The sequence below is a fragment of the Corvus moneduloides genome, chromosome 8 (assembly GCF_009650955.1).
Source record: "Corvus moneduloides isolate bCorMon1 chromosome 8, bCorMon1.pri, whole genome shotgun sequence".
NCBI lineage: Eukaryota > Metazoa > Chordata > Aves > Passeriformes > Corvidae > Corvus > Corvus moneduloides.
The window spans coordinates 28,737,648-28,759,582 of record NC_045483.1 but is presented as its reverse complement, the minus strand read 5'-3'; the positions used below and the strand labels follow the sequence as shown (position 1 = coordinate 28,759,582).

Here is a 21,935-nt window from a genome sequence, read left to right as displayed (position 1 = left end):
CATTCCAAAGGTGAGGAAATGAATCAATATCCATTCCATTGGATGTTGATTTATTGCCATTCTGAATTCCTCCTTCCTTGAAAAATGATGAAGTATTTCCATCATTTGTGTGTGTGCAGAATGCACCCAGTAAAGCCTCCAATAGGATCAACATTGTTAAAGGATGGTTTCAAGCCCTGGCAAACACAGAGGTCACAGAGCTCTCCTCAGTCAGACTGATGGGTGGAGTATCTCAGGAACACGTGTGCAATACCTGGGCACTGCACCTGGAGGCCTCTGAGGAACAGAAAACAAAGGCTGTGCTTCAGCACAGACCCCAGCGAAGGCGAGGGCACAGCCAGCAAGCAAGAGATTGAAATGGGAAATTAAGCAGCAGCAAAGGCCAGTGCTGGCAGTGTCAACCCAGCTGTTTCCTGTGCTGCAGGAAGGGCTGGGGACAGAGTGTCCCAGGCTTTCCCATGTGCAGCTGGCTTGCCAGGGTGCAATTCCAGCCACCAGCCCAGTCTCATCACTGTGCATCAGCTGTGTGACCTAAAAGGGGGCGAGGAGCTGAGTGCAGACAGACCTGCATCATTACCTGCAGTGAAAATCCCAGATCCAAAGCCTTCAGGTGCTCTGCAGTGATTAACAGTATCACAGCATCCTGGTGATACATCTTCCTAAAAAACACAGGCTGGGAATAATCCTAAAGTTCATTAATTTATTAATGTGTCAGATGGCCACCCAAACACCTGAGCTGAAACCAGGAAAAGTCTTTAGCAAACTTCAGTTGCCTCCAGGCTAAAGTCTCAACTTGGAGTGCTACTGGGATGGCTGGGAAGGGGGTCCACAGAGGCACAGTTGTCTCACATGTGCTCTTATTAGCACCCACTCCTCTACTGCCATATGGCACCTTCTGTTGAGATATGCTGTAAACAAAATTGCAGAAGTCTAAATAATATTTAAGTAAAAGCAGCATAGGCCCAAGTGCTTCTTGGTGCAACTGAGAGTTGTAATCATTCCTTTTCATCATTACAGCTAAGTCTGCTCAGCTGCCCTTACAGTGAGTTTCATCTCGGTCTAATTCTTTTCTGAAGTTAGAAGAGAAAGTTCATTTGACAATAATCAATGAATCACACACTATTGGCACTGGGTTAGTTGAGTGCTGATGTGGATGGCAGCTCAGCTGGCCTTCTATTGTAGTAAAGAGATTGAATTTTCAGTAAAACTGGCATCCTTGTAGAGCCCGCGCTGAATTATGGCGCCTGTGGGAAGTCAGCCTTTCCTGGCAAGGAAAAATGAAGTGAAAAGCAATTTTCAGTTAAGAATTTCCTTTCTTCAATGATGAATTCTGGAGCAAGTCTTCAAGTTTATTTGTGCCAGACACCCACAAACACAGGGCTGTGCAGCTGCAACCCTTCTGGAGTAATAGGTCAGTACAGCAGTACAAGGAGAGGTGAGACGATGAAAGTAGTAGTGATTACAAACACTATTCACAGAATCACAGAATATTCTGAGTTGCAAGGCACCCATAAGGACCTTCAAGTCCAGCTCTAAAGTGAGTGGCCCATACAGGGATTGAATCTACAACCTTGGCATTATTAGCACCAGGCTCGAACCGAGTTAATCTCAGGGTCAACTCCAATAACATTTCAAGGAGATTTTTGTTGTTTGGAGAAGATAGCAATATGTGAAGCAGGACACATGGGCAGCAGTTCTAGACAAAAACTAACCAGCTTCAGCATTTGTTTAACACTGGCAAATCACCAGCTCCTGTGGATTCCATCAGACACTTCTACTGATTCCTGTCATGCTCACACTAAACCCACCGTTTTCCTGCCTCTTTTCAGTAACTCCTTCCATAGCATTAGTCACAATAAAGGACTAAACTGTAATCACTATAACTTTGTGGTACACCTGCATTTAACCTGACAGAACAGACAGTCCAGAAGAAAATAAAAGAAAATCTTGCTCTAGGTTGGGAAAAAACTTTTTTTATTAAAAATGGGTCTTAAACCCTGTGTGAAGTTAATTGCCAATAACTTTTTTTTTTGTCCCGCTCCGTTCCCTGTAAGGATGCTTTTTAACTTTTCCCTGCAATTGACCTAAGCCTTGTCCTCTGCTTGCCATGGCTATACAGTGTGTGTGTCAATCAGCTGCAATGACATACATTTAGTTGCAAGTAATTATGTTTGGCCAGATAAAATTGTACAGTTAAACTTAATTATCACCAGATGTGTTTCAATATAGCCTTTCAACCTCTGAATTATCCAATATACTCTCACTCACACTTTTACTTTATCTCATTAATTGACTCAGTAACTAATCCCAGGCAACTATCTGTACTGTAACCATAATGAGGGAGGTTAAGCTAGGTCATAGGACTACAGGCTAGGCTGCGGCTTTGCCTGAGCTTCAGAAGCCTGAAAGCCTGGCTTTTGAAAGGGCTGGCTTATGGTCCCGAGTTACTCCAGTACCTTAGATATTACCTGTTACTTCCCAGGCACAGCTCCATTGGAATGTGGAGGTGGTTTTGTTTGCATCTCCGTTGATGAGTCAGAGGAAGCTGGGGACAAGAAAAGAGCTGAATACATCAGTGTTCCCATTCACTTGGCTGAAGAGAAAGCAGAGGAAGAGCTTTGCCTCACAGCTTGACTTTTGGTTCCCAGGACAGTCTCAGGGACACTTATGTGGAGTCCATGGATCATTGCTGGTCTTGGGGCTTTTCGTCCCAGAAGAGCCCCTCAGATGTGAGGAGCAGGAAGATCCTTTGAAAAGAGAGGAGCCAGGCCACTGCGACCTTTCTTCTGTCAATGCAATTGAGTTGCTGCCTTTTTTATTTTTAATGTATCTTCCAACCACTTCTTTTTTAAATTTGCACTTCCTCTAGTAATGATGTATCCCACTGGGGGGGAAGAAAGGGAAAACTTACTGTTTACCTTGGAATCTTTGCTGAATTGATTAAAGGTATGATAAAATACCCAAGCACTTATTGCCATGATTTATTTAATATGGCTATATAAAAATAGACATTCCAACACCAAATTTTATTCAGAAGAGATAATTCAGAAAGCATATGTTTTATTAAAAAGATAATAAAATGAAGGCAACAAATCTTCATAATTCAAAGTATACTAATGGTCAGATTCTATGATCAATAGTGAGCGCTCTCTTCATTTTGGGTGCCAATTATTGGTAGATAGGGTTACTACAGTAAATTCATATTGAACATTTCTTTCATCTCCATACCAAGAATGATGTAAAAATGGAGTCATGAAAATTCCCTGCCTTAGAGAAAACTTAAAATGACGAAGGTAACATATTTTTGGAGAGTGTTGGCCCAAAAGGCCTAGGAGAACAAGGTTTAAACTGAAGAGGTGGAAGAAGGGTGGGAGGAGGGGTGTGGAATTATATTGTCAATTAAACCCTGGGTGAGGGAATGGAAAATGACATCACCTGCATATTTCTGACACCCACGCCAACACACAGGGCTGATAAACACAGCAAATTTCAGCTTGGTGAAGTGGGACACTTAAGAGTAGATTTAAAGGGACAAATATGCTGTTTTAGGGGACAAAGAGAACAATAAAACGGCTGTGTTGTATGTTTGATGCTCATCCAAAATGATTTTGTCTGGCTCATGAAATAGTAAACTTCTTGCCTTAGAGGTGGTCATTCTTCTCATCCTTTGCTTATTCCTTTCTTTCCCTCCCGCAATATCAAGCTCCTTAAAGAAACAACAAAAACCACCACTTTGAATGAGTGAGTTACCTCATCTTCAGGAGGCTTTTATAAATGGAAGGATTAGAGGTACACAAATTAAGGATAGGAAGACCAGGAAGACAGGCATTTATTTTATTGTATGTGTGCCATGTCACATAAACTGTCAGATGATCTCAAACTTGTGCTCATGTTTCTCACTACAGAACAGTGATCTCCCTTGAGAAGGTGAGGATAAATCTCCCTTGGAACTCCACAGGATTTTAGAAAGCAGCTACTGAACCAACAAGCCAGGAGTTCATGGCTTGCCTTTGAGTCCTAACCAACAGAAGCATTTAGGAACCTTGGACAATCTAAGCCTCTGATACGGGGGTTATCAACATCTGGCTTTTAGTGAGTGTGCACAGACCTTCAGGGACAGGAGATGGGCACAGGGCAGCAGCTCCATGCTGAAACCTTACAGCTGAGGTAATGCTAACCTCAGACACCCATGAGTTGTGACTGCAGTGATGAACAGCAAGACACCTGGGTGAGTGCCTGGATGGTCACACCTTTTCCCAGCTCTGTGGTCACTGCCAGTGAGGAAAAGCAGAGAGCAGGGAGGGCCCAATGCAATGCACAGGCTCTTGAAAATCTCAGTCCTCAGAGAGAAGGAAAAAATCTAATAATAATTACAGATAAAATGTAGTTTGTTCAGGAAGCACTGGTTTCCAAAATTAGAATGGGCTCCTTCTACAGCAGTAAAAGCCCACTACAGTAACAAAAATTTTAAAATTCCCTGTCTGTTGCTCAGAGTGGAGTCATGAGTCAAGCATGGTGTGAGCTTCTGCCCTGCACACCTCTCCAAGCCCCTGGCTCAGGAATGTCTCATGCAGCCTGGCTGGCTGGCAGCACCCCAAGGGCAGCCCCTCACCCCATGTGCCTCACACAGTCCTGCCCAAGGTCCCCCTCGTGCCCACCACACGTGGCTGGCTTTCCCCAGGTGGGGCAGGGCTCACTGCTGCCCACCGTCCCCAGCCCCCTTGCTGATAAGATCGAACACAAAGGGCATTTTCAGCACCATATCCATGGTTATAGCCAAAGAAAAGCAATTTTCCCCTCAGGAGGTGAGTCCTATGAGCTCCTTTGCACAGTAACCTCATTGAGCAGCTCCAGAAGCACAAGGTTACTGCACTTACTTAATATGCAACCCAGCACTGTGTATTTTCATACTTAATATGCAGATCTAATTGCTTGCCTGCATTTTGATTACCTTCTCTTCCTGGAATTTGCTCTTGTGTGGCTAATCCTAGTGAACTTCAAAGCATGAACTCGGTGGCTTTTATTTTTTTATTTCTGCAGTTTGTGTCTGAGGCCAATGTCAAAACTCTTTGTAAGGAGCAGGATTTACGTTTTTTAGTTTAGAAAAGAAAAAATAAAGTCTCTTAGCAGTCAGTTGTCCTCTTTTTTTAACCTCAGGACCTTTATGTTACTGACCTGGAAGGTTACCCATTTGGTCTGGCCTTAATTAGCACTTCCACATTGTCTCCTGCCAGCAGTATCCTCAGTCCTGCCTACCTAATACCAGCTTCAAGAATGGCTCATATGTAATCCCTTTCAAGACAAGGGCTATTCTTCATTTCTGTGTAAATGCAAAGCAATTTGTCTAAGTACTTCTCTGTCTCAAACTGCTAAACCCAACCCACACAAATGCATTTCCCTGTAAGTGCCCCCACTTCCCACACTCTCCCTCACTTTTCACATCTTTTCCCATTATCCACCTCACCAGCAATAAAATGCAATAAATTTGTTTGCCTCTTTTGATGTGGTGAGTGTCTACTTTAAATGCCACCTTGTTTAGAGATTAAAAAAACAGAAAAAGGAAAAATAGCCACAGAACAAACTAATCTCCCTTTCCAAATATAAAATAAAAGCTGTCTTATTTTTAGGCTTTGCAGCAGCTCATGTGTCATTTTCATCATTTCTTTCTCTCTCGATGACTGAGAAGCAGTGAGAGGAGGCGAGAAAAGACTTTTTTTTTTTTTTTGTTCCCCCTGGAAAATACATATTCAGAGCTTTCCCTAACCTGATTTCCTTCTGTATTAAATCACCCATAGCCAAAGCTAAAATGAGCCTCGATAACCTGACGTATTTGTCAACTTTTTGTAAAATGTGTATCAGTGATTAGACATTAATATAAGAGCATCAGCAACGTGAATCATGGAGGCTGTAATTTTTAATGTTGTAAATCATTAGATTTGCAGCACATGGCAGCAAGCTAAGAGAAGCAGGGCTTCCAGGGGTGGTTGAGAGCAGGCTGGGAAGTAGGGCAATTTCATCAGAAATGAACCGTCCCTTTAGCCCGAGAGCAGAGGGAAGAAGTAGTGCAAGAATCAATTTTAGACAATACTGGGCCCATTCAGTATCTTGCATGAGTCACACAGGACCTGACTCCTGCTCAGCTGGACCAACAATGAGCTGTTCCAGCAATTCCAGGGACAGCAGATCCAGCCATTAACTCTTTCAATTTCTTGGATTCCTCATGAATAAGAGGAGATTTTTTTTTTCCCTTTTAGTTTTTTTTTCAATACCCTTCAACAGGGAGATACCAACACCAGATGAGCTTCGAGCTCCTGCCCTTGAGACTTAATTTCCCCAAAATGACAACTAATACCTTCACAGAGAGCAGCATTTCTGGCAGGTAACAGCTCAGTGAACACAGGTGGTAATTCATTCTGATGTCTGTATGTCTCTTCACAGGAGGTTTTGTTAGCCAGTGTACTATGCTAGTAGAAACATCTAGCTGGGCTGCACAATTACAAACACAACATTCTGTGCCTTAAATATTTGACTTTTAGGTTAAACTGCCAGGAGAAAAAGGTGAATGCTTAGTTCATACTACCACAGCTGCTTTGCATCAGAAAGCCCTTTCGGTGTGTAAACACTGAATTTTTCTAAAGGTGTTGACTACCCTAGGAGAAGAAAGCATGAATACATCCAATAAACACCCTTGAAATCCATTCTTCTGCCCTCTCAGCTGTGGTGAAGAAGGTTATTTGGGGAATCTGCCAGCTGATGCACTTTACAGTGATGTCATTTGCCTGTTGGGACCTTTGGCTGTTGATTACAAGTTCCAAGCGTAAGGAGCGAGGGCAGCTGCAGAAGGGCTGGCTGTGCTGTGCTGTGCCCCGGGTTTGTCGCTGTGCCCCTGAACAGCAACTCAAGATCTGGCACCACACGCTGCTGTGAAGGGGTGGTACTGCTTTGCCCTGAGCTCTGTGTGCCTCTCCCCCCTTTTAGCCCTAGCACCGGGCCTATTTGCTTCCCTGGTAGTTAAGCTGAGTATTCGCTGACTAAACCATAACTCCAGCTCCAGCTTCTTCCTTAGTCTTGCTCCCCAAGCTGTCCCCAGGCCTCTTGCTTGAACCTTTGTCCCAGCTTGCCATCAGCCATGCACAGCCCCAGTCCCTCTGTGTTGGACACGCACCACCCTCTGTCACAGTCCTGCCTTAAAAATAGAACTTTTCCTGTTTCTCTCAAAGACTGCCAATGTTTCTAGTGGAGGAGCTGGAATAAATAGCACATAGCTATTAATTAACACTGGTGCTTCATCTGAATGTTTTAAAGTCTGACAGATCTATTAATAGTAAAGAGTCAAGGCACCTAATTTCTGGGTACTCTAAAATTCAATATCAAGTCTGTTTGACTGTCCTGGATTTCTATTGAAAATTATCATGCATAAGTTTCTGCTAAGCTGTGTTTCTTTGTCTTGATGTTATCAAGTTTGGTGCTTATTTGTTCAATGGATAATCTGGATCCTGCAGCAGACTGTCCTCAGGACTGATGCAAGATCCAAAAGGATTGAGGAAAATGTCACTCTGCCAAACTAAAACCACCAAACCTCAAAACAATCTCCTGAGATTAAAAAAAAGAGCAGAAGAGACAGTAAAAAGCAAGAAGTCTTGGAGGATCTTTTTCAAGACTCCAGAACTGGACAGGAGTCACAATTTTCCTTTAAGGACTGCAATTAACCTCCAGTCTTGTCAGCTGTTGGTAAGGGTTTTGCTCTATCCTACTCATCAGCCACAGCTGGTTGAGGCCCTAAAGCACAGGGCAGCACAGAATCTACATTTAGCTGGTTTTAACTCACAGCAAGAGCATTAGGACAGGAGTAGGTGCCCTACTAGTCTTTTCTTCATATAGTGGAGGAAGTAGTTTTCTGTCATTCGAGAAAAAGAGAATATGTGGCTGGATAAATGATGATGACAAATAACATGCCCAATAATAATAATAAGCAGACTTCAGGTGCAAGATAACATTGTATTTTCCTTTAATATTCACTATTTACCTATCCTCTTGTAGAAGGTCTCATCACAATTAGAAATTTCAGTTCTCGTTCATTAGCACTTAAAGCAGCATAATGTTAATGCTAATTGGACAGAGCAAACAGACATCCTGCTTTTAGAATGATAACTCCCTCTGTGTGCATTACCCTTCTTCTCGTATGTATAGCATGGATCTTGCACACTGTGTCTTGTAAAAAAAGAAAGAGAAAAAATAGAGAAAACACTATGTTTCTGAAAGCTAGAATAAAGATTTAACACAATATCTTAAAAAATACAGCATTAAAAGTGAGAAATGCTGAGAGTGAACAAATGATTTTGTTAATTTTTGCATCCATGCGTGATGGAATTCACTCTCTCATCACAGACTGGATTCGTTCCTCCGTTGTGCACTGTTCTGGACATAATGCCACAGAAACTGATAAAGATAAATGGTGATAAAGAAGCAGGAGCAAAGATAGAAAAACTATGAAGGATGAGGTTTTTATATCCAAAATAGGGACCTGACTTTTAAAGATAACTACACCAAATAAGATCAATAAAGGAGTAAATTAGACTTGAATTAGGTCCTGCAATGAATCTGTGGGACTTTGTTATTATTTAGCTAATTCCGTGCCAGCCTGAGGAAGCTGGAACAGGGGTTTGTGTGAACAAGGACCCCCAGGTCACACCAAGGGCACCAGCTGCATGAATTGCCCTGTTTCTTTAGCCACCAAACCAGTACACAGGAAAAAGTGCACATTGGGTCCTCTGGAAAAGCAGAAATCCAGATGAACCACAGGGACTGTGGGACCTGAACCAGCTGGAAGAAACGCTGAAGTGTGGAATGATCTCCCCAAGGACAAGATCTTTGCAAGCCAACAACCAGGGCTGTGCCAGGACTAAACCCAACTGCTTGTTCAAAGACTATGGAAGAGTCCTTAGCTATAACTGTGAAAATACAAATTGCCCTGTTTTATTGTATAAACTCGGGTTTTTTTTCTTTCAAATGCAACTCAGGAACTATACACCCCTGAAATAGATGAGTATGTTTCATTCATCCTGAAACTTCTCTACACTCAGCTCTCCCTTATAAATAAGAGCTCGTTCCTCTGATCAAACAGTGCCATTTGGAGCACATCCAGAACTGTGGATCAAAATCCACACCTCTTGGGCAGTAACTCATGCCTTGGGAAGCCTCCTATCCGTGCTAAGAAACCATTCAGAAGCATAGCTGTCTAAACAAACAGGCTAAATAGAATTTATTATTTTTTAGTATAGTTTAATGCTCTTGTATTTAGCCATTTTTCAAGTAAAATGTCTCTCTCTACAATAATTAAGTAATTCCAGGTGCATATGAGGGACAGTGCAAAGGCCAGTGTCCAAAATGATTTTGATTTAATATTAATGTAAAAAATATCATATATTTACTATAGAGAGTTTGAAAGAATGGCATATATATAGGTGTCACGTATATTAAAAAGAAAAGTAAAAGGAAGGGACACTAGGGAGAACTAGAATTCTAAGCTTGTTCAAAGATGATAGAATTTTGAAATTGGATAATTTTAAAGCTTTTCTCATTTTAAAGACAAAAACCCCATGATATAAAAACCCTCCAGCAAAGGTGCTTGCTTAAATACTGAGTCTGTATCATAATTTTCACAGCCAAAAAAAAAGAGTAACACAAGAGGCACTATTCTCCAGAAAAGACACTTCTGTAAATTTTATGTATTCTCCACCCTGGACTTCCATTTCTGACATGCAGTCCATATTCTCTTGATATGGAAGGATGGAAGGAAAAACAACATTTCTTAAAAATACTTTCTTTGATATGGTTTCAAATCAAATTTAGTTTGGAGTTAGACAAGACTTTCAGTAAGAAGGTTCAAAAGCAGATTTTAGTCACAAAATACCCCAGAGGCCTGCTGTATTTTTAGTATCTACAGAGGCATCTCCAGGGCAGGAGCTCTTCATTCTTTCTCTCTCATTTTCCTGACCTCTTGATTGGGAGAGTATTTTCTAGCCGTCAGGATGTTTTTAATGAGAAATATTAAAAACTTCATTACTGTGAGAAAAAGTGGGGGGTTTGGGAAAACACACAATGATTTTGTATTTAAAACTAAGTCTTTATAAAGACTCTGCTCTTCCAATTCAGTAGACATCTCTATTCACAAGACCTAAAAAATGGTAATTACCCCTGACATGCAGTTTGAGTTGAAAATTTAAACGATAAGCTTTACATTAAGACCACAGTACAGGAAAGGTTTAGTAATAAACAGAGAGTTTATAACAAAAAGTCTTTATAATAAAACTTATAGAAGAGATAAAACATTTCAGCAGAATTTTCAATAGTATTTTTTCACAAAGTTTTCTGTAAAGAACCTGCACCTAATTTTATCTCCAAAGACCAGGGGTGTTAACCACTGATTGAGTCCTTATGTCAATTATATCCAAATTTCCCAGATTGCCTAAAAATATCAGTCATTAAACTCAATGGCAGCTAATCTAGTTACATCCACAGAAACAGAGTTTTCTATTTATTTCTTTTGCCTTTTTCATCTCCATTTTTATCCCTCTTAACGAGTTTGGGTCCAGAAAAGATGCTCTCTAAAAACTGTACGTGTAATTTCTCAGCTCTAAACAGGAAAATATACTCACAGTACACATAACTGAATTTCTTTTCCCCCCACATGGAGAGCTTGGATCCCATTTGCAACACTTTGACTCTAAAACATTCCTACTTTTTCCTCCTGGGGGGCACTGATAAATAGACTTTGGTGTTATTGCTCCACAGTGACTGAAGTGTGCAGTTCATTGACCTAAGTTTTGAGGGCAAATTGCACACTGAGGCTCCTCGCTTTCCATAAGGGTGAGACTATTTTTTTTTTTTAAACCTGCCAAAATATTATTCCTATTTTTTAATGACCTTATAATGGGTTCAGCATACTCTTTCCCATATTGAAGAGCAATGGCAAAATTACTCCACTGTTGCCCAGCATGTCTGATGCCAGAGCAGTTAAATTAACATTTTTTGAGAGTATTGAATACACCCATGGGCACAGTTGTACACATTCGTACAAGTTATTAACATAAATAAGAAAGAAATTACTGTAACACTTGAGCTGACCTATGATCAAATTATCTGCTGACAAGTCCCACTATATATCAAATAACTTGCTTTTATTCTTTAGCAAAAGTGATGCTTGACAGAGGCACAGTTACAAAACATTGGAAGAGGAGTAACCAAAAATTCTCCGGCTTTACAAGAAGTAAAAATTTTGCTATTTTACAAAAATAGATTTTAAAAAATATATACCCTGGGAGAAAAAAAACCCCAAATCACTATAATCTTGATATATGCCACTTAAAATTCATCTCATTCCCCCCACTTTCCCTCATAAATCAAAACTGAATGCAGAGATCCCAGGGATGAGGAGCAGGTGGTAAAACAGCATAAAAATCTCTTTTCTATACTTCCACAGAGAACCAAATTCATGTTGAAAAGAATGGGTCATTTTTACTGCTAGTTTAGCCACATGGCTCCCAGGTACCAATTTTGTGAAGTATTATCCATTTTTACTGTGGGTCATTTGTTTCCTCTACAGATCTCCTTGAGACTTACGGAACCTACAGTCATGGATTATTCCAGTTATGCTTTTGAGCGTAGAATGATGATCGGACAGGTTATCTTCCCTTTAATCTGCACAAGGCATGGCAGAGAATGCAGAAATTCTATCCTCTCTAACATAAAACAATTCTCCAATCCCAGCACCTGAAAGAGACATGGGCACTGATACTCTGTAAATTGTCCATGCCTCACATTCCTCTAGGCCAGCTGTAACTGCTAAAACCAAACCTACCAGGCAGGTAGCTCAGAAATAAATGTACACAGTTGGAGATTTGCTATAGAAAAGCTTATAGCTTGGATTCACTTGAGAAGTAAGAGCCTTGTCCTTGAACAGAAAATCTCTTTCCCTTATTAACCTCCAACTCTTCTCCAGCTTCTGTCCCGATCACATAAAATCATTTGGTTTCCTTCATTTTTTAATATCTGCTCTAAATCCCGAGGCACGTGTCCCAGGTCTCTCGCCCTAAGTACTTCATGTCAAAAACCTAATGATATCGAGACTAGCAAGTCATGTATCCCTGAGAGCCAAGAGATGGAACATGGATGTCACCAAGTCATGGGTGTCACTGAGACCCTGGACTAAGCAGTGACACAAGAGCCCTCATGCCACCACCACAGAAGGCCCCTGGGGACAGTCCAAACCAGAAATCTCGGATGCATTAAGGCTTCTAGTTTTTCTACATCTCTACTTATGTATGTAAAGAGAGCTTGGGGTGGCTGCTGAGACATTTGCTGAGCTATTGCCAAGACAAATTGCTGTGCAATCCTGGGACCAAAGGCAGGTCTGAGAGTTAAATTCTTCTTGGTCATGGAAGGTAATGTTCAATCCTCAGGCACGGGAAGGAAAAAATATCACGACAAAACACCCCGAGAGAGCAAAGCAAAGCAGTGCAAGGCTGAGCAAGCATTCTGTTTCCGTGATCTGTGTGTTCAATCACACAGCACTGGAGAATTAAGTAGTATTCAGGAGGCTGAGAGCACTGAATAGAAATTCATATCAAGTTCATTCTACGGTATCAGACATGGTTTGTCACCACATAAGGAAATGTATTTGAGCTACATGAAGGTTGATGCCTTATGTTTTTTAATAAAGTGGAGGACAGATTACAAACCTTTGCCTTCAGCCCCAGCAGTAGATGGAAGCTATTTCCTTTGACATGCAGAATAACTTGCCTTTTTTGAAGTTACAATAAGATAATGTAAAAAGCTTTGAATACCACATAATGTGAAGTGGGAAGGTGTTAAACTACAGCATCTGAAAGAAAATACTGCTGGATGTAAAAGAAGGTAGGGCACTAGAGCGAAATAGACCAGCAGAATAAAATCCAAAATGACCATGTGGTACCAGTCTAAAGGGAAGAGTAGACTGATGTTTGCTCCTTTAATTATGGTTTCTTGGAAAGTTCTAACATTTTAATACAGTGCTCCTCATTCCTATCTATGCTCCAGAAAATAAAAAAAAGCAAACCCTTCCAGAGCAGTTAAATCAAGACCTGCTTCCTCCTGGCCATGCTCCTCAGCCACCAGGTCTCTTCCCCTCAGTGATGGCCCTGCCCAAGGCCAGGCTGGCCCAGGCACAGGATGGTGACATATCTCCCTCCTTTCTCAAGTGCAGTCAGCAGCCAGGAGGGATGCTGCAAGCATTCAGCTGCACGGCATGGGCAGATTCCTTGAAAGAACCCACTCTGGAGCACCCCTCCATCTAAACAGTAGATATGGAAGACAGGCAAGGATAGGCATCAGGAACTCAGCTACTGGCCCAGTGAAGAGAGAGAAAAATGTTTAATTGTCTCCAGGAAGTTCAGAAGTTCACATCAGCCCTGGGATAAAGGCAGGAAGGTTGTAGGTGTTACAGGAATTATGTGACACAGTTACTGACAAAAGTCTACTAATCCCTTAGGGCACCAAGTATTTTGAGACCTTTAGTATGCTTTATATCCAGTCTGTCTAAAACTCACAAGCTTAGAGGCACAGCTCCCTTCTAGGGCATCTGTTTTGTTTTGGGGTTTTCCTTTTTTACTATTGCACATGCTTTAATTTAATTTCTTCACTTCAGCCAGTGTTGATGCTCCCTTTTTAAGAGAGCTTTCGAATACTGCAAAGAAAGACTTTGCAGAAGCAGCTTTCAGAAAGCTGTTTAAAGATCTGCATCTCAGTGGCCCTGACATCCTCCCACCACAAAGCTTTCCAAACACAAACGTGCATTTTTATGATGTCTCAGAAGAGGCATGTCAGCCTTCAGGGCTGGCTCCTCACAATGCTGAGGAGGCTGTACAGCAGATGTAGGGAACTAAATCAAGCCAGTTGATTCCTGTGCAGTGTCATGGCTGTAAAATCCTCCACGAGGAACAATGTGGAAAGCAGTTGTATTTGTGCATTCATCATACATGCCATGACAAATGACAGTTTTATGGTTAAATGCACTTGAATGGAAGGTTAAGGTTCATCTCTCTCCTCTGCCCTAGACTTCATATATCACCTCAGGTAGAACTAGGAGTCAAATAGTACCTTAAACAGCAGATTTACTTTCCCCTGCCTTGTATTTTCAAGTGTGTAGTAGCAATTCTTCCCAAGCTTGTCTCTTTAGATTAGGCACGTGTGCCTGGAGGTTTGCTTGGGGCTTGGAGCAAGGGCAAGCCTCAAGTCAGGCAGGGACCCTGGAAGCTGTAGTGAAAGCAAAACCAGCAGCACATAAAGGAGGCAATACCTGAGCTCAGTCCAGCTCCAGGGAAGACAGTGTCACGCTGTCCTTTTCTGGTTCTGAGCACTTCCCCAAGTCAGCTCTCAGCTGCAGAGAGCTCCTACAAGAAACCAGGCCCTGGCGCTTTTTCAGAGTTGTATCAGAACTAAGGTTGAATTAAGGCCCTGACAGTTCCTGTGGCATTAGACACATAACAGACAGGTTTTATTTTCTTGTTTAAATATGTGAGTTTCAAAATACTCATAAATCTGGGAGGAGTAAGTACACAAATTCTCTGTATGCAATGAGGAATGCGCTGGCCAATAAGTTTGTTAAGGCTAAAAACTGAAAAAAGAAAAAAATAATTAAACCAGAATGCTTCTGTCATTCTTGAAGTAAACCCAAAGATAGGATTCTGAACTTTTATAAAAATCAGAAGGCAGTGAAAAGGTGGGGATTTTTGCCAGCTGACTGTTCAGCACTTTGCCAAGTTGTTGGTGTCTCCTCTCCATCACCTTTGCATGTTATGAACAAATATATTTCTCGGTTGCAGAGGTTCATCAGTTCAGTAGTGTTTATGTAGCCCTCAAGAAACCAAAGAACTGCATACTTTAAGTACATGCAGATTTCTGGAAACCACGACATTTTTTGGAGCTGCTCGTTTCTCTACGGGTAAAATAAATTCTGAATTTAATTGAGTGGGTTTTTTTCCAGCCACGGTGAAAGATAAGGGGGATGCTGGTTAATGACTACACAGGGGCTGGGCTCCAATAACATTGTGGGCATGGTGGAAGCTGTAGAATGCAGAGATATTGCACATGATTTGTAGGTTGTGAAAAGAGAGTTTTGTACATTTTGCCCTGTGTACTAAAAGAAAGGATTTATTTAATAGGCTGGTGGGGATACTTTAAATGGATAGCACTGTACCTTGAAAGTACTATCCTTGTCTACTTAAATAGATTGGAACTATGCTCTCTTCCTTGTTGCTCCCATCCCAGAGAGATGTTTTAGAGGCCTTGTGTGTTCGTTCTGCAGGCACAACCGTCAGGCAGATTTTGCTGCTTTACTTCCAGCAGTTAACCAAATCCACATTTCTCCACTAGTAATAGCAGCTGCAGTTTGGCATATTGAATAGGAATCAGAGAGAGACAAAAATCACACTCAAGGAAAGCACAGCAGTGTCTTCAACTAACAGCACTTACCACAAGAATGATAATAGAAGATATGTTAAATGGAGGTATAATTCAAGCAAAATAAAAATGTGTTTGCTAGAAAAGATTGTAAGAAACAATCTGGGCATTGATTATCCATGTCATAAACAGTTTAGGGGAAGAGAGAGTCCTGAATCAGTATTTCCCATGCTTTTTTCTCTGCTGAATTCCCTTAGTAGTGTAATAAAAAATTCCTGGGTAGCTCATACCCCTCCTCAGCATGTTTCCATTTATTTGTTGGGGGTTTGTTTGGTTTGGTTTGGTTTTTTGTTTGTTTGGTTGGGTTTTTTGGGTTTTTTTTGTTTTTTGGGGTGTTTGGTTGGTTGGTTAGTTGGTTTGGTTTTTTTGTGGGTTTTGGTTTGTTTTTTTTTTTCTTGGTCGGTTTGAGGTTTTTCCTCCTTTAATTATTTTTTTTACCCTTTATATCTGTTTTTATCCTCTCTCATGCTTTCAGTCCTCTTTCTCCATCTCCTTCCTTGTACATTTATTTTCTTGTTGGCAGTTCTCTTAACTTCCTTTCCTAATGTATTTATTTTTCCAGGTATTTTCCCCTCTCCTGGTTTTTTTCAGAGGTGCTGGAGATGCAGACAGTGCTGCTAAAGCTCAGGGCTGAGCTGCTCCTCGCTAGGAACAGGGTGAAAAAAGGCTGAAGAGAGCAGGAACAGCTGCCTGGAATCTGAGCCTGTCACCTGCTCCTTATCAGCTGTTCCTTCAGGAGAGTGCCCTGGGGTCAGAGGAGTGGAGAGTTCACTGGGAAGGGGGGAAGGATGTGCAAAGCCCTCACTGAGGCCCAGACCCAGATCCAAAAGCTTTTCACAGCCATGAATTGTGCCCTACACAGGAGTGGTCTCCTGGTAAAAAGAGGCAGTAGTTGCCAGGTTTGGGAATTTGGAGCATTTGGAACATTTTCTCAGACATGCTGTTCTTCAGGCTAATTATTTCACATTTTTCATCCAAGATGAAGGTCATTTGATGCATTGAGCTATCATCCAGGGCCTTAGGGGCTTTGGGGGGACAACTGCACGTTATGGACATCAGCTGTGTTTCTTCCCAATTATGCTAAGAGATGCTAAGCCCTAAGAGAGACCTAAAGAAACAAAACTTGCCAGATTGTAGGGGATTGTATCATTCAGAGGCTCTGACAGGCACCAGTTGGATCAGCCATCATGCAATGCAGCTCCCATGATCCAGGATTAATCAGCCAGAGCTCAGTCCCTAGAAAACCCCTGCAGAGCAGAAATTGCCAACCAGCTTCTCCTGCAGCCCTTCAGCTCATCAATACCTCTGAGGCTTTAAGAGTTATCCTGCTTTAATAAAAATGCAAAGCTACTAATAGAAATCTCCACGTGGAAATTCTTTGTGCTGATTCAATTTCCTAATCCAATAATTTTATAGAGTCTTGAGGAGAGCAGGTATATCTTGATCAAAATCTTGGATTTTTTCAGAACGGGAAAGATGCAAAATGTAGGAAAACATTTGTGCATTGAGGCTAATAAAAGAGCCAAAAAAAAAAAAATATTTCATTGGCCTTCAAGGCTTTTGGAAAAGCCATTCCTGTGGCCAGAGACAAGCAGTGCAAATATGACTGTGTATTTACACAGGTTCTAGTGTTAGAAATCACCAGTGTGGCCCTCAGACCAGAAGATCCCTGTATCACCATCCACTGGCTGCTGGCACCTCCGTGGTGACAGGCTGTTACAGCAATGGATGAAGAAGAATACTCAGTTTTTTGGTGGTATACTAATCTGCAGTGAAATGGTTAATTTTTGGGAGTTTCACTGCACATTCATTACAAGGCAATTTGACTGGAAATTTAATAGGATTATTTTTGACTGGCTGAGGTTAATGGTATTACCTGTTTAGCTTTTATGAAATCTCAGTAATTTAGCAATATTTATCTGAGTCACCATAAAAGTATAGAAATTGATAGTAAAATTAGAGACAGCTGGGAACAGGAGGAAATGAGACAAATTAAACCAAACCCATGCTCTTAGGAAAACACAAATGCCAAATTAAGTATGTTAGGATAACAGTTTAAATAATCCAATTTAACACTAATAAAGGTACTTTAGACCCAAGTTCTGCCTGATTTTATATATGATTGTGCAGAGGAAAACATCAGTCGAGAGGCAGAGAGCCTGGGCCCCACAGGGATACCAAGGGAACGGGCAGCTTGGACACCTGTAACTTTCCATACTCATTTCACGTATTCCTAATAGTTTTTCACTAAACTACAAAGGCACAGGTTTTGTCCTAGAGAATTGCTAAGGGACAGCATTTATAATGAAAAAGTATATAGAGCAACAAATGGTTTTGGTGTTTCTTAAGGCTTTGATTATTGTAATATTTCTAATTGGTTTCTGGGTTACACAGAGAGTTAGAGATTGTTTATCCCAAAGGTTTTGCCCCTGTCTCGTGGCTGCACCTCTGTTTGAAAGCGATGATTCAGGAAATTCTTTTTTTTGACAAAATCATTATTTAGATGGAGGTTCCAGCTAAAGTTTTTGCTTTTTATTTGTCCCTTCATTTTCTTTGGATATGGGCAAGCCAACTGAAGAGAATACTTACAGGTTTTACACTGTGGTGCCACTTGGTGAATTTTACTCAATGGCTGTTCAGACAACGTTCAATGCATATAAATCTTCCATTCCACAAGCAGAACTGAAAGAAAAGGAAATTTCTTTTCAGGGATTGAGAGCTTTGTTTCACAGTACAGTACACATGTACAGTATGTGGCCAGGAAGCAAAAGTCAAAGAAATATAAAGAGAATTGTTACATGGCATACATCAAAAGATGTCAACAGCTGTTCCAAAAAGCAAAATAACTGAGTATGACTATCACCCACAAAGGATGATGACACTGTAACTTTCACATAAGATGCAATTCCCAAAGATCCTTGACTCTTCTTGTTGTTTTATTGTTAATGTTTTATTCCTTTTTCTGTATTTTCATGTAGCTGTGATACTCTTCATATCTTGCTGTTTACATCTAAAATGGGTACCTGAGATTTTGTACATGTAAAAGATCTGTTTGGATCCATGCTAGAAGAATACCCTCACAGGAAGGCCTGCAAGAAAAGGAAGCAAATAGAAAAGGTGCTTCATACAGAGGCCTGCAATGACTGTCAAGGTGTGAAACCACTCCAATCTTCCCCTTTGTACAAGCAATTTCACAGACATCACTAGAGCAGGCCACTCAAGTTATGTTCATGAAGAAGCTTTTACTGTAAGCACCTCTGATTCAGAGCCTCGTGAGTCCAGGTCTCCTGAGGACTTTTGGTAGATTTACAACAGAGAAAAGTTGTATGTGTTGACTTGCTGCAGAAAAAAAACCCCAAACAAACCCATGTATTTATATTGCTGCATAAATGTTAATAAAAATATGTTCAACTCTAGAGCTATGACACTTGGAGGATTCCCAGGGTGCAATAGTTCAAGGAAAAGAGTACTGATACTTAATTGTGGGGACATTTGCTATTTCCTATCCCAAGATTGTACATCCAGGGCTCATTCTATGGCTGAACTCCTAGACACAAGGATGAACTTCCCTTATTTAGGCTAAATTGAAGAAAAATATTTTAAAATCAGGTTAAATTTAAGATTTAAAGAAAGGAATTTGTTCCTTGCAGCTGGTTTTAAGAGCTACTTTATCAAGAGATTTGATACACTTCATGATTTTGAAAAAGGAATAGCAATAAGGTCCTGTGTCTGGACTTCTGCCTGTGAAGATATTGCCTATATATGCTGGCAAGTGCTCCAGAGCTGGGTCTATGGGACTTTCCTGGCTAGTGCCAAGCTGGAAGAGCATCTTTTCTTCTTCTCTTCCTGCTGGAATTTGAGCAGCGAGAAGAAGGAAGGGTAAGCCAGGGAAGTTCATTTCTGGAAGGAAGACACTCATTAAGTTCAAATGGGTCCTGGGAGACAAAAAACTGCTCCTTGACCAGACCAAGGGATAATGGAATGTACAGAGAGTGAAATGCAAAACCAGGAAAAGGAAACCTGTGTTAACATTCTAGTTCATACTGCCCTTGTGCTACTCCACACCCCTGTGTTTTGGTTTCCAGCAGTGAGCAGGACAGGCAAACCAGGCCCCTTTCAGACAGAGTTAAACTGAAAGGTGTGCTCTGCTTGCTCCCTACAGGACCAGGCTAGAAGCTGCCCAAAGCAATATCTCCTAAAATGTGCACAGGGTGGATTTCAACCACCAGCTGCATGCCAACTCCTATCATCTTCAGATCTTCTCCTCATTTGCTAACATCAGCATAGTCCCAGAGACCAGGGCTTCTTGGGATAACAGGAATGGGAGGATACCCACAGTTGACAGTCTGGGACTTTGCTGACTAAGAAACCTGGAAGGGTAACATCTGGTGAAGCATCAAAATAACAACACAAAGCCTTGCTCCCTCTTTAGCCAGTGGAAAAGAATAAAATGTAGTAGAGGAACTGGAGTGAAAGGAAAGAGCTGATGACCTGGCACAAAGGGGAAGAGGGAGAGGGAGGGGAAGGCCGAAACAAAAAAGAACTCAGACATCGTAGCTTGAAACTGTGCTTATGTTTTACACCATAGTGAGTGTTTTATCAAACATTTCCTTTGATGCCAAAGCAAAACATCATCTCTCTCCAAAAGCTCTTGCCCTATAATGGAGTCTGTTTAAAGTATTTTTGAAAAAATGCTGAAAATGCTTGAGGTTACCCCATGATCAAATTACAGCTTAGGGAGTTAGACTCATGGTCTATTAGAATTCTGGTTAGCATGCACATTTTATCACAGATGTTTTATTAAAAGGGGTTTCCTTGTCATTATCTAATGACTTGGTTTTTCAATCATGATAGGTCCCGGGTTTGTGACGTGCTCCTGAGAGTTAAACAGAAAATAAATATTCCAGTTCTTACCTGCTGCCCTTCCAGTTTGAGGTGGAAACAGTAAACAGTCTCATGGATGTATCTGATTTGATTTGCATTGCTGAGAAAGTAAATCTTACCAGAGAGAAATCTAAGCAAAAGGATATGCTACTTTCTTTTTTTCAGTCTGTGTTATTCCATGCTGGATGAGACTATACCGTGCCACATCTTCAATTTAACTGCATTCCTCAGTTTCTCTGCTCCCCAGTATTTTCATCCAAGGCCCTAAAAGGGGTTGCAGGTCTGCAGATGTTGGCTTGTGGTGCCTGAATGTTACTTGACTGAGCAATAGAATGATGGGATACTTCCCCCACGTCTCGGAATGAACAAGGAAACCAATTAGCTTACATGCATCAGCTGAGAAAAAATAAAGCAAGTTGGACAGCACCCAAGCAGAGATACTCAGCAGGAGGAGGTGCAGCACCAAGCACATCAGGAGGACAGCAGCATTTGAGAGGTTTGGTTCAACCAGGTGACAACTTAAAGGTTTCAGGAAGCTGGATGGAGATAAACTGAGACTGAAGAGTAGATTCATCTGTCTTCAGCATCCAGTAATGGGTACCAGACGCTGGAGAGCTGCTTTGGTCACTGAGAAGCCTAACTCAGGCCATGACCTCCTGACAAGGCAGAGCTCAGCCTGCCTGGCCCCAGTAGACTGTGGCTGATCCCAGACTGCAGATCTACCCTGGTGCTGGGTAACTGAGGGCGGAGCAGCGGGATTTGGCACACATCAAGACCCCAAGGAGTAACACCCCCATGGTTTACTGTCTGATGACAGCTCCATCCATCACATCCTATCATTCTGCCATTGCCTAGAGGTCTCGATTCAATAAAGGCAGTAAAAAGGAGTCTCTGCATTACTGCTGGTAGTGGTGCAAATGGAAAAGATTTCTTTATGTAATCATATAATTTATGAAAATACTTTTCAGTATTTTCTGAAAAGTTCCAAAAGTCAGGAGTTCTGCTCACAAGAGCAACTGAACTCACATACTGTTCCCATGGCCAGTCCTTACAGACTCCCAGACAGGTAGATTTTTAGCAAGGACTGGATAAGAATTTGCATAGCCAGATTTCAAAACTTATTTTTAAGTACTTTCATGCCAGCAATCAGGGACTGGTTTCCACTCCCTTCCCTTTTCCCACACAAATATGGCTTTGCACCTCAGAGTCCCAGCTACTCTGCTCGAGACATTGCACTCTGCTCAGCTGCCTGCCTGGTGCAAGTTTTGGAATGAGAGCCACTGAAGAACAGTGAGGAAGGCTCTCCTCCCAGGAGGATTCATGATGGGAGACCCGCACTGCAGGACATCTGAATATATCTGTATCCCAATCAAAACCCAGGCTTAGTTACTGTTACATTGCAATACTGCAAGATGTAAAAAGAAATAACATATAAAATGTTATACAAGCAAAATAAAGAGAAAAAGAAACTTACCAAAAATACAGAGACAATATATATGTGACTCATCATCCCAAAACTGTTTGAATGCCATGCCCACCAGAACCCTAGAAAA

General features: G+C 41.4%; 2 long non-coding RNA genes across 2 annotated transcripts in view; one reads left to right on the top strand and one right to left on the bottom strand.

Annotated features, from left to right (window-relative positions):
- The window catches only part of LOC116447091, an 11,292-nt gene extending 8,622 nt beyond the window's left edge, over window positions 1-2,670 (top strand). Inside the window, exon 3 of the long non-coding RNA XR_004241481.1 lies at window positions 2,483-2,670. This is a non-coding gene — a long non-coding RNA (uncharacterized LOC116447091). The remainder of the gene's footprint in view (window positions 1-2,482) is intronic.
- On the bottom strand, window positions 877-21,935 carry LOC116447090. Its single transcript, XR_004241480.1, has 4 exons — window positions 21,857-21,935; window positions 18,088-18,180; window positions 2,666-2,884; window positions 877-2,545 (listed from the first exon to the last, which is right to left on the bottom strand). It is a non-coding gene; the product is annotated as an uncharacterized LOC116447090 (long non-coding RNA).